At 35.9% G+C, this 12,848-nt stretch overlaps 2 protein-coding genes across 7 annotated transcripts in view; one reads left to right on the forward strand and one right to left on the reverse strand.

The window, feature by feature from the left end:
* The window catches only part of LOC122571058 (fasciclin-1), a 384,771-nt gene that overhangs the window by 229,551 nt on the left and 142,372 nt on the right, over positions 1–12,848 (reverse strand). The window lies entirely within an intron of this gene.
* Positions 1–12,848, forward strand: part of LOC122571059 (origin recognition complex subunit 3) — a 307,804-nt gene that overhangs the window by 124,701 nt on the left and 170,255 nt on the right. The window lies entirely within an intron of this gene.

The following is a 12,848-nucleotide window of genomic DNA, read 5'->3' on the forward strand; positions in this document are numbered from 1 at the left end:
ATCTTCGTTAAGTGCATCATCATCATTACGAACCTCGACTTCGCTGGATAACTTGATTAGCATGAGAAGTTACAAGTAATCCACGTTTATACGTAAACACGCCGGGGAAGAGTAATAATATCAAGTTGTGTTTCTCACTTTCTTCCGTAGAACTACAACTGTGTTTTCCAGCGAATATTTCAATATGACAATTAGCAAGGCTGTTGCTTAACAAATAGCAAATTGCACTCCCGTTTAATTATACACATGTATGTGTAATAAAATATAAAACTAAAATCGATTAGTCAATTTTTTTAATCATCTCCAATTTATCATATCTACATTTCAACAATCTCTTTAATAATCCATCACGTACACAGAGGATACAAAAATTCAATTCAACCATAGAATTCTGCACGTATATTTCTGCATCTATATTCTCTCAGCAAACCAAAAAGAGAAAAAAATGAAAAATTAATTTTTTCTAAGGCCCATACAGTGGAATACTCCCTTGTATCTCTCTTCTCAAGTACCAAATGTACCATATAAATTACTACGCTATACTACATGAATACACTGTTAACTTTCTTTGTTCTATTAAACGAATATACTATTAAATTCATACGATTCACTTAATATACTATCAAATTACTTCGACAAGCTTTTACAACCTTTAACCGTGTTACAAGTTAGATTGCAGATATGAATCTCGCAGGTAAGTAGCATACCTTTTCGATCTCGTTCACCGTTCAAACGCATAACAATATTTAACCAAGATTATCAGCCGTGGCTGACAGAGCCGTTATTCGGTATTCATGTTAACTAGGGACGGAAATGCCCAGTCGTAAGGTCGATTATACTCGACCCTACACTTCCAAAGGAGAAGACAACGTTGATGCGGCAACGATAGCAATGTGGAAATCTAATTGAAGTGGGCGTAGACCGTAATAGCTCGGCTATACGAGGGACAGCCACGCGAGCTCCTCGTTTAAGACGCATCGTCCGCCTGCTAACATTCCTAAGAAGATTTGAATCGGGGGCAATTCTGCGACAATGTAGAATCCATTCGCCATACACATTCTGCCATTCTTCCTCGTGGAAATATACGACGTTGATAAGGATAACTGCCTTCCTCGTCGATGTCTGATGAGACTGCTCTCTTGAGATCAAGGTATAACTAAGTGTTTAGATTTATAGGATGGTTACTAATGTATCATTAAATCATCAAGATCTAACTTTTTTTCTTCTGTTAATGGTAAGCTATGGATGTTTAGGAGAAATTTAAATATGCAAGATTACACTAAGCCAATGAAGAATAGGATAGAAAATGATTTAACGTTTCTCTCGCCTTTTGTAATAACAGCAATTTCTAAATTCAATATCTTGTCAATCAGTGTCGATCAGAATCTGTATGTTTGATTTTGGTTTTGATTAAATACGTGGTTTGAAATGAACGTTCGAAAAATATTAATAATACACTTTTCTGAATAAATATAAGTCCCATGTATCGTCCCTTCTGTTTATCTTATTTTAGAAAAAATATACTTATACAATTTTTCTCCTTAACTGAGAGAATATCCTTAGATCACCTTATACCACCCTATAGAACTCTATAGAAGATCATTAGCAACAATTATTAGAACTGTTAGAAGATTATTAGGACGATTTGTCTCAACTAATGAATTACCCTGGAAGATTATTATAAGCGATAGAAATGATTATATATAATAGGATTCATGGGAATCTGTATTTCCTATCCCAACATCCGTATTACCATACTTTCGCAAACTACACGCAATACATCGCACAAAAAGAAACATCTTGCATCGCTAAGGCCATACATTTCCAACCACCCCCAAAAAACTTCCTCCCAAAACCGATGAATTCAACAGAAATAAATTCATTCCACATTTTCAACCTATTTTGCGATATAAAATCGCTTCCTGAAGCGATACCACAAAACACACGATGCCATATAAGCCGGCACACTATCTCGAATCTATCCATAGGATACATACATGTAACCAGGATTCTCTACGCGATTTCGTTTCCAACAGAAATCGAATCGGTGCGAGGAAGACGGCCGGTGTGCGGATTTAATAAAGGAGACATGGCTGCAGACGAAATCGGCACGAACGACGGATAGCGAGCGGAAAAAGCGGAAGTCGTAAATTGTCCCGGAAAAGGATCGTGCCGTAAAACTCGACGGAGGAGGATTTTATCGATTCAATATCTCTCTTTTCTACGATTGGACTGGCAAGCCAGCACGCTGCAAACGCCGTTACAAAGGCAGACGCGATTTCGCAAAGGATATTCGGTATGTGCTGCCTATGCCTTTACGCCGGGAGCTACCTTTCAAGCCACAGATACTGCCCCCTTCTTCTTAGTCGTCGTCGTTGTCGTCGTAGTGTGGTATTTTTAACGGTGGCGACCCGCACAAAAGTTTCACGCGTCTTCAGGAACGAACAATATACGGGCGTCGCGTTAAGGAAATTTAGGAGCACGAGCAACGAAACCACTAACCTATCGCCACCTCTGGATATGAGAGTCTGGATTTATTTGCCTGAAATATCGTCGAGACATTCCGGACGCATTCCATGCGTTCTCAAACCTAACGCCTTCTTTCGGATATTCTATATGATTTCCATCGAATATCTTTTATAATTTTTATCGAACATCTTTTCGATCGAATTATTGTACGTCGTTCAATTTTGGATTTTGGGCTTATTAGATGAAATCTATACTGAATGTTTTATAGGGTTTTCAGATAACAAACATCACAGCTGCGTTTTACGTGTATTCAACCTTCACACCATCTTTCACGTATTCTATCTAATTTCGATTCATTTTCTACAGAATATTTTTTTACCTGATGAGATTGATGTGCTGTTTAATTGAAGTGTCGTTTTATTTGGGATTTCGCTGCGATTAGGTAGCTTTATTCGATGTCTTGGTAGGTTTTGGATAGAAATTTTGTTATACGCGAAGACAAGGAATATCCTGCGGCGCAAGGTCATGTCGTTTTTCTGATTTCCAGTATCTGCACAATCGATGGTACAACAAGTAGAAACTCGATGCAGATGTGACATGTGCGCCAAAGACACTATTGTTATTTCTCTTCAATTTTTCATTCGATATTCAATAAAATTGACTAAATTACTTAACGCAAAATCTAAGATGCATGTTACGATATGTTCAATATTTTAAGCAAATTACAAATATAAAATCCTGCAGCGTTTTTAAACCATTGGACCGTGGAAAAATATCACAATTTCAATATCTTTGGATTACACACACACACATAGATTTCGTGTATGTATGTATGCATTAGGCAGACAAAGGAGGAAGGCAGTACATCGAAAAGGTTAGAGAAAAGGAGATCGATAGTAACGAAAGGGTGGTCCGAAACATTCGACTATCGTTATAAATCAGGTTAACGTTGATTTATCTTGCAGAAAAGTTACAGGCCCAGTTTAAACTTAAGCAGAAAGGCACAAGATCTATGCGCTGGTGTACAAAGGAGACTATGCTATTAATCCTTATCAATTGTGAGTCACACTGGAACAGGGAATGTATCATTCGTACCACCGAAGATACAGTTGTTCGAGAATGTTTGTACATAATTTATATACGTTATTTAGGAATATGGTGTTGAATACTAGATCATTTTTTAACTGATATTAATTTATTTGAGGCGAAATTTTCACTTGAAGATGTCATACCGTGAAAGTATCGTCTTAAATGTCTATACTTGTACTCGATGAAATTATGTAAAGTTATAACAATTAAAAAAAAATAATGCATAATTTGAGACGTTAAGTAATTAAAGTCAAAGTTACAATCGATATGTATTCAACGTATGTAGATTACTTTTCTTTACTAGCTTCTTTTATTTGGAGAATTAACTTCGCCAAATTTATTTTGAAGAGACTTCTTGATGCACGATAAACGTAATAACACATAAAATAGATCGACAATGTGCAACGAAGATTCATCATTTGTGACTTTATTTCAGACTGAATCAGTATTGAAAAATATCTGCGTACATTGATCGAGGGCTGCCATTAATTTTTAGCTATGAAGTCATATGATATCAACAGTACGTCAGAAGACATTGAAAATATTTCCAACAAAAAATGATTGAATGCTTTCAAATGCTAAAAATGTAGGACTGATTGCCAAAAATTTCTGAATCCATCATTCCATATGCGTACACGAGTTTGCATTCAACAATAAACAGAGACATTTTAAACAATCTTCTTCCGGGAATAATTAATTACCTAAAAGTAAGTGGAGTAAGAGTAAAGTACCTAAAAGTTTATGATTTATTGTCGTAGAAATTATCGAATGACGTATAATGAATCACGTTCTACGTTTCTCTATATGCGTGTATACACGTACATGCACGATGGAATCAAAATATATCGTATTACAAAATATACAAAATAAAAAATACACGTAATACGACAACTACCATCACGTTCACTTTCACATCTCTTAATTCAATAAATATTAGTACGATCCACTGCATAGAGTATCATAATACATTCATATATCTAGTGAACTTTCGTATGAAATTACCTTCAGGTTCAGAACCTTCGCCTGTAATACCTCGCGCTTAACTCTCCTAATATAAAATCTTTACCAAAAATCTCACAATGTAATCTACAACGGAATGTACTTCTAAATCATCGTTTCAGTTACAGTAAATCTGTATATACTCGACTTTGTCATTGGTAACAAAAAATATGGAACTAACTGGCGAAGAAAATTGTCCAAGAAAACCGGTGAAAATGAGAGAGAGAGAGAGAGAGAGAGAGAGGAAGGGAGAGGGGATTAATGCGGCAAGAATGCGGAGAAGGCAAAAGAGCTGTAAGACAGGCGGAGGAGACCGGAGACCGCGTAATTGCGGTTAGGAAAAGAGAATAAATACTGTTAGCTGTACGTAGCGGCAACGATTCTCGGTTACCGAGATTACGCTTGCTAGGGCAAGCTAATCAGCCAATGAGAGAGAAGAGATCCGGACCTATTTAGTAGAAAGGAATCCCGCTGTAAAAGATAAAGACCATGAAAGAATTGTCCAGAGAGGAAGGACAGAAAACGAACACAGACGTTCTTCTCGAACGTTCGTATCTAATGAACCGTATATTCCCATCCGAATCTCGTGATTCCTATTGTGAAATGGCCTATTGGTTAGACAGAGAGGAGAGGGAAAGACAGGCAAAGAAGAATCTGATGAAAGAGACTCCGCTCTCTATCTTCTTGTCTCTCCCCATTCATCTGAGCGACGTTGGTCCGGGGGCATGGGACACGCGACTCCGGGAAAAAAAGACCCACCATTTTTGGCACAATCCTGCTCTTCATGCTCGGATAATTGTTAACTCAAAGGAAGTATAAAAGCTCTCTACTGCCATCGCCCTGTTTCGTTTTCATTGTCTCTCCCTACTATTCGATACAAATCCGATCGCGATATCGAGACAACCCATGCTGGCCCGTGTTTCGCACGAGGTATCGGAGCAACGAGAGTTCGTAATAGAAATTTCTTACGGAAGTTTTGTAGAACTCTAATCGCGTAAGTGAACTTGTGAATTATTAGCAAAATAGTAAATTTGTAAAGTCGTACATCAGTAAATCGCATCAATATCTTCTCGTGGTCTGTGATAAACTCCGGCATATGAAGAAGCAGGAATATGCTAGTTTCAATTCTAAACAAAACACATTGGATAAAAATAGAGCTTAATGAGTAATTCGTAACTTAAAGAGAAACAAGAATTACTCATTTCCCATTGCTTCTAATCATCGATTCAGGAAAAACAACATCCTCTATGCCTCGATGCGTAAGAAACACGTGCCCGGACGTTCAAGTGTTACTCATACGAGCAAGCTTTAGAGACGACAAATAGAAAAGAACTAGAATACAAACAGAGGCATACAGTGAAGCGTAGAAAAGAAACTGACGAGAGGAACAGCAACGGAAGGGGTGTTAAGCTACGTCCTTCCGGGCAGATGTATTTCACACATTAACGACTTTGGTCACAGTGTCACTCTCTCTAGATATTCCCGTGACATCTGGTAGGCTGGCCGTATAATAGAATACTGCAATCTCGTGTTCGCTACCGTGGAACGAGCTTAAGGGTGACCGACAGGAAATTGACGGTGTCGCGACAGCGTGCCAGCCGCCATATTACATTAAGTGAAACCGAGATGACCGTATAATTTTTTCGTACAACGGGGCCTATTGTAGTTGGTGGCTGGCGTGGCTGCGAATCGGTCTATGCTTGTCGCGGAAAGGTAGCAAAAGGCATTCATCAAAGTGCAATTTTTGCCCGCCTTTGTCAACCGAACGTCCCACATTGAATATAGAGACCCCTGAAAAATCGAAAACCATTGTATTGAAGACGTATTTGAAAAATCCTTCGTTTTTTCCTTTTCCCCTGTTTGATTGCCATGGGTGACTATGCTTATTACACTGAGCGCTGATTATTCGCGGTGTACCCGCGAGTAATTATGGTTGCCCGGTGTTTGAAGAATAGCGCAGATGACGTTGCGCGGAGAGTTTGATGTACGTTGTGATGTATGGCAGATCATAATCTTCTAATATCGAGCTTTTACCAGATACCATGGTTGATGATAATCACCCACTGCGGGCGCTCTGTTATGCTAGCGTTGATTTCATTCGTCCACAGCGGTTGCTACACACTACGCACCATAAGTCCATCAAGTTCCAGACGCTAATAGCATATTAGACATGATTGTCATCAACTAAGGCCGAATACTATACTGTAACTTATAGATGACTGTCTGTTTTTATATGTACGAATATAATTAACGAATATAAAAGGAGAAAATGGAATATACACGAAAATACATGTTATAACTTAATATATATTATATATGATTGTAATCAGCCAATATTGTCAAATATTACGAATAATTGAGATAATTACACTCGTGATTACAATGATTTGGCACTACATGTTCATTGAATATTACAGGTGACTGTTACCTTTTATTGATAAGTATTTATCGTATACTATAGATGACTATATATATATATCTATATAATTATATACAGTCAAATATATTGTTAACCACAGGCGCTATACCACGGATGACGTTGTCAGTTTACATTAAGCACTTACACTCATTATCAGCGTACATTACATGTAACTATAATCACCCGTAGTATATTCGCTGAGCCCTCGCTGGATAGTATGGGTGATTATAACTGCCTATTCGTTGTCAACATTGTTGCCTGGTATGAGTTATTATAATTACCCAGGCGCTCGGTGCATGTCATGGTTGATTATAATGACTAGCGAGAATGTATAGTATTATGAATATAATATACTGTATATATATATATATATATATTATATTGAGCTCAGATATGAATCTTTAATCAATAGTACTTAATTATATAATATACAATTTTTTAAAAAGATTAGTGTATTTTTTTAAATAAATTAATTTAAACGATTGATAAAGTTTTATCGTATTTATGTATAAAGATGTTCCCACATAGTAATTTTTGTAATAGTTACTGCTTTAATTCGATATGTAATTTAATAACGCCTTACATAATTTAATAATTATCATATCTCAATAATCCAAAATTTCATGGTAATTTCACTAGCGCCAGATTTGCTTCTTTACTCTTCGTATATTATTTCTACATCTAAAGTAGATAATAAAATAAAGAAAATTGTATAAATGACTGCCTTCTCCCTTAAGAAATAAAATTTCAAAGGAAATCTATCATTCTATCGATCGAATTTAAATTTTGTTACTTGAAGGAAGCTCGCTAAGATCTGAGCTCGTTCTTTCTTGGATAGCATTGGTTGGTCCTTATGGGAATTGCTAAAAAACGAATTCAATGGAAAAGTCTCTTAGCTCGTTCGTTATGCTCTTAAGAGATCAACTTTCCCGGATTATGTCGCTATTTTAAGTTACCCTCGAGGACTAAAGACTACGCCGGTAAGCTAACTTGAAATAAAAATTTGATTAAAGTTATTCACTAATAACAATCCGCACAATTCGTTTTATTAAGTTTGTTACTTGTTTAATGTTGCCAAAACTTTATAAATTTAACATGCTTTACGACCAATGAACTCCCCGTGTTACATACTTTAATTTTATTGCAAGATTTCAATAAATATTTTAATGTTTGTGTACATGATTCTGTAATAGGACACACACATGTAGCAAAGAGTACTTTTATTGTAAACTAATTAAATTATTTGCAATCGTACATATTTTACATCAACTTTTATCATTCAAGTAACATCCTTTAACTTTTGAACTTATTCGAATTAACGATAAATGGTGATAATATCAAAACATTTAATATAAATCTAAGGGGAGTAAAACAATAATCCCATATACAACTAAAAAAGCAAGTCATCGAGACTCTATTATACTATTATATTCCTTTTCTTCATCCAAAACGATCAGTATATGTATAATCAAAAATCATTTATCATCTGCGAAACATACTCTTATAGCACAGTCACGATCAGACGACCAAAGAATATTTCAAGAGATAAGATTTTTCTCTGCTTTACTATACCAATTCTGCAGAAATCTTAAATCCTAAGAATGTTATATGTTATATTTAATTCAGATGTTGTAATTTTTATACAATCAGCAAATAAATTCTCCAATCCAGAAATAAATTCTTTTAACGATCTAAATAAAGTATGACTTAAATTTATAATTTATTATAATAAACATTAATTTGGTAATAATAGCTTACTTAGAAATAAATTCCTCGTGTTCTAAATCAACTATACCACGACTCAATCTCTCGCTTCAATGCAAATGTTTTAGTTTATATACAATTTACTTAGAAATGAATTCTCTAGAACTCGCGCGAGACTACGAAGCCCTTGCGGCTCGACTGGGATCGATTTTTCTCGAGTCTCGAGTTGCCATTGCCCCTTTTTTCGAGGACGCGAGCACGAAAGAGGCTTTAGAGCGATCACGAACGTCGTACAAAGTAAAACGATACAGTTTGCAGCACATAATTCAAAGCGTCCAGGAAAACGAAACCTATAATAACCAGCGGAAGAAAACGTATAAGCGTGTAACATTATTTACAACCCTTTTCTTTTTCCTGAGCTGCGGTCTACCGATACGAGTAGCAACGATTCGCCATCTGTCGCCCCGTTTTTCATACCAACGTTCGATTTTTCCGCGGAAAAAAGAACGAGAAGCCAGAAAACGATTCTTACAAAGGACCATCGTTACCTTTCTCTCCTCTTCTTGTTTTGTTCGTTCGACCCTACGAAGTTCCCCATCGGACCCGTACATTATGTTTCTTTCCCGATGGCACGACGGGAGTTTCACATGCCACCACGGGGATAATTTATCGTTTTGCTGCTTGTGAACCGTTTAACGTCGGATATTTATCGACAATGACAATCTTGTTTGCACGTTTGTAAGCGTAGAAAAGTCGAGCTTTCACTGAATTACGCGTGACCAATATATTTCCTGGTTTTTTAACTGGCAGATAACCAGACGTAAAAAGGGGTTACGCTGACGGATATAAACCGTCGACGGAGGTGTTCATAATCTTGAACGAATCTATTAATACTTCTGTAGTTTAGTGCCTTTTTTGCAGGTAATAAATATTGGTCTTCCTTTTTAAATGTGAATCCCATATTCGATAAAACTTACTACTAGAGTTCATTAATTTTCACGTGTTCTAATTCGTTCGTATTTCATCCATGGAAAATAGATATGCACTGTCTAGACACTTCATTATTTGATATCTATAAATACTATGTTCTGGATACCACATTTATTCAAATTTTATAGTTCAAATACAATTAGGCGCACAGATCAAGATCTCCGAGGATAAAAGAATTTCTTGTATTTATTTTAATTTGTCACAATCAATCACACTGAGAACGATATCTTAAAGTCAATGATTTATATTTTTATCTTTATGTTCTTTATCTTGAAATCTTCGTAGAACGATTAATCACCAGTGTAATATAATAAACGTACGTATTTATCAATTAGCGTATGTTTCTTAATAATCGTAGATCAAATTGTCGTGATAGCTGTTCATAATACGATGATACACGTACATATATCATCGATTGATCTAGAAATAGCAATTCGTGGTTCACTTTGAAACCAGCTGTAGCTAAAAGATCAATGAGTGAACGCGGTACATCGAAGCTATTTAATTTGATATAAAAGCGTAGTAATATATGTATAGATTTAATAGAATCTGATAGTAATATCTAATACCCAATATAATATTTAATATATATAATAATAATAAACTATATAATAATAAACTATATAATAATAAACTTTATGATTACCTCATATTATTTCATTATGTATTCCTAATCTTCCGTTAGGGCAAAAACAAACTTAAACTGCGATAATATCCATCGAGACAACGATCTACAGTGAGATCCGTTATAACGAGACGTGATAAAATGCACGCGTACCGAGCGAAAATTCAAAGTCGATTTTCTCGAAAACAAAGCCTCAAACAAAAAATTTTTATTCTATATTTTCGACTTCTTTTTTCGCGTAGAATCACCCCCTTTCCGCTTGTACCACCAGTATATATATATATATTTAGCAATTTCCAGTTAGTTACGAAGACGATCCTCAGTGGCACTGGCAAAAGTTTCGCAGCGATTAACCAGACGATTAAAGTTGAACCAACGTCGAGAGTTTATTAAGTTGGAGGCCTGGCTTCAAGGCTATGAGAAATGACAGCGAGAACGAGAAATAGAGGAGGGAGAAATTCTTCTCTTGACTTTGATGAATTTGTCTTGCAAAGTGAATGGCTGTGCGCGGGTGGAAATAATGACGAAGCTGACGACAAACGGTTTGTTTACTTTCCCAACACGTTTTAGGAAATTCGCGATGAAGCGAACGCGACAACGAAACATCAAAAGGACAATGAAATGGCGCGCTCGTGTATATAGTCAGTCACAAAAGTCTTTGTACAATACGTTCCCTAACAAGACTGTTTTTATGCAAATAAAATTTTACTGTGTCCCAGTTTGTATACTTTTGATATGTTTTACTATATTTCGTATATTTTAGTTGGTATACTTTTTATAACATATGTTACAATTTCTAGCAAACTCGTATTACAGATACTGGCGAAAGTCTCGTTCTTCACATTTTTTAAATTTTTTCGTACACACGAAGCTATCTGGAAACGCAACGTAGAAAACCAAGAAAGGTAGTCATAAAGCTTCTTGCTCCATTAAATTTATTTCTCCTCGACTTTTACTGAGTCACGTATGTAGGTATCAGGGGGTACATGTATTCGAATAAATCTTAAATCAGTAGAGCAGCAAGTGAGTCACGTAAAGCATCATAAATTAATTTCACTAGAACTATTAACCATGAATATATCGACATCTACATTTTCTTCTACCAGTCATAAATAATTCAATCCCGAGAACGTTATTTTCAGAATAGTTGGTGCCTTCCACTTTTCACGATTTCATTTATACTTACATATATCTGTTTGTTGTTTGAATATATTTCATCAACGGCGAATCAAATTCCATGATTTGTCATACTCGAAACTCCGAATAAACTTTGAACGTTAGTTATACGATGCAGCTTTTCATTAATAATCTTAGAACAATCATGCAACAGCCACCAAAGCGTCAACAGTCCAGCATACAGGTCAACAACCTATACAATCCGTCGTTCGAATTAATCATGCATACACATTTAAACATTCTCAAATGCCACTTGCTCTTCGTAATCAAACAGTTGCCTAATATTAGTTTGGTTTACAACATTCGCGAATTGAATCATGTACCAGTATAGTTAATTCAGGATTTACGCTGCTGGAAACGAAGCAACTCGCGCAATTTAATAAATGATACTAAAGATTATTGAAGATTCATTGCACAGTATAACTACTCAACTATAACGTGTACTGAACCAGAAAAAAAATGAAGAAATAAATACCAACCAATATACAGAGCTTGAATTAAAGTGCGACCAAGATTAAATATATATAAATAAATAAATAAATAAATAAATAAATAGGTATACGTGAGTTTCTTACACAGAGGTACAGGATTAGAAAGCAGAGTAAAAATTACATATTAACAAAAATTTGTTTAAAACACCGAAATGTACTGCTGCTTATGCAAACGATCTCATGAAAGCAAATCGTTTGTTCTCTGAGAATCGATCATTAGTCACGTAGCCAGATGACATAACTGAGAAATTTACAAAAAGCGGAATTGATCAGTTTCTGAAAAACTTCCAAACGCCTATCCATAACAAGTTTAGGACTAGTATGTTAAGATTGAGAAAAATATAAAAAATGAAGATGATGAATTTCTAAAAAGCTTCTATATTACTATCGATGGAAATTGTATTAATTTTGGCGAAAAACACTTGTATATTTCTATCAACTACGAATCCAAACGATCTGAAAGCCATCATTTTGAAAGATTCTACCGTTAAATCGATTACCTTTCGATCGATTGAAAACTTCTTTCGCGTCGATGGCAAACCGTTTGCAAACAATCAATCGAAAAAAAAAAAAAAACAGTTTTCACCTAGCAAACAGGTGCCCGGTGACGCATCGAGCCTAACCTAATTTACGAGTGTAAAACTCTTTAGGGAACAGAGACAGCGTGAAACGTTGTTGCGTGTCACGCGTTACGCTTCCGTTCATATGTGTTTGCCTTGTCGAGGACGAGAGAAGCAATCAGTTCCATCTACTGACAACGTTTACACGGATCGTTTACAGCCCTCTTGTGTAGCTTTTGGTGTGCCAGGTATTCCGATACTCATGCAGATATCCTGCAAACGTTACGTTACGCGGTACGTGCCGCTCTCGTTGCGAATTTCCAGGC

The sequence above is a fragment of the Bombus pyrosoma genome, linkage group LG9, assembly GCF_014825855.1.
Source record: "Bombus pyrosoma isolate SC7728 linkage group LG9, ASM1482585v1, whole genome shotgun sequence".
Classification (NCBI taxonomy): Eukaryota; Metazoa; Arthropoda; class Insecta; order Hymenoptera; family Apidae; genus Bombus; species Bombus pyrosoma.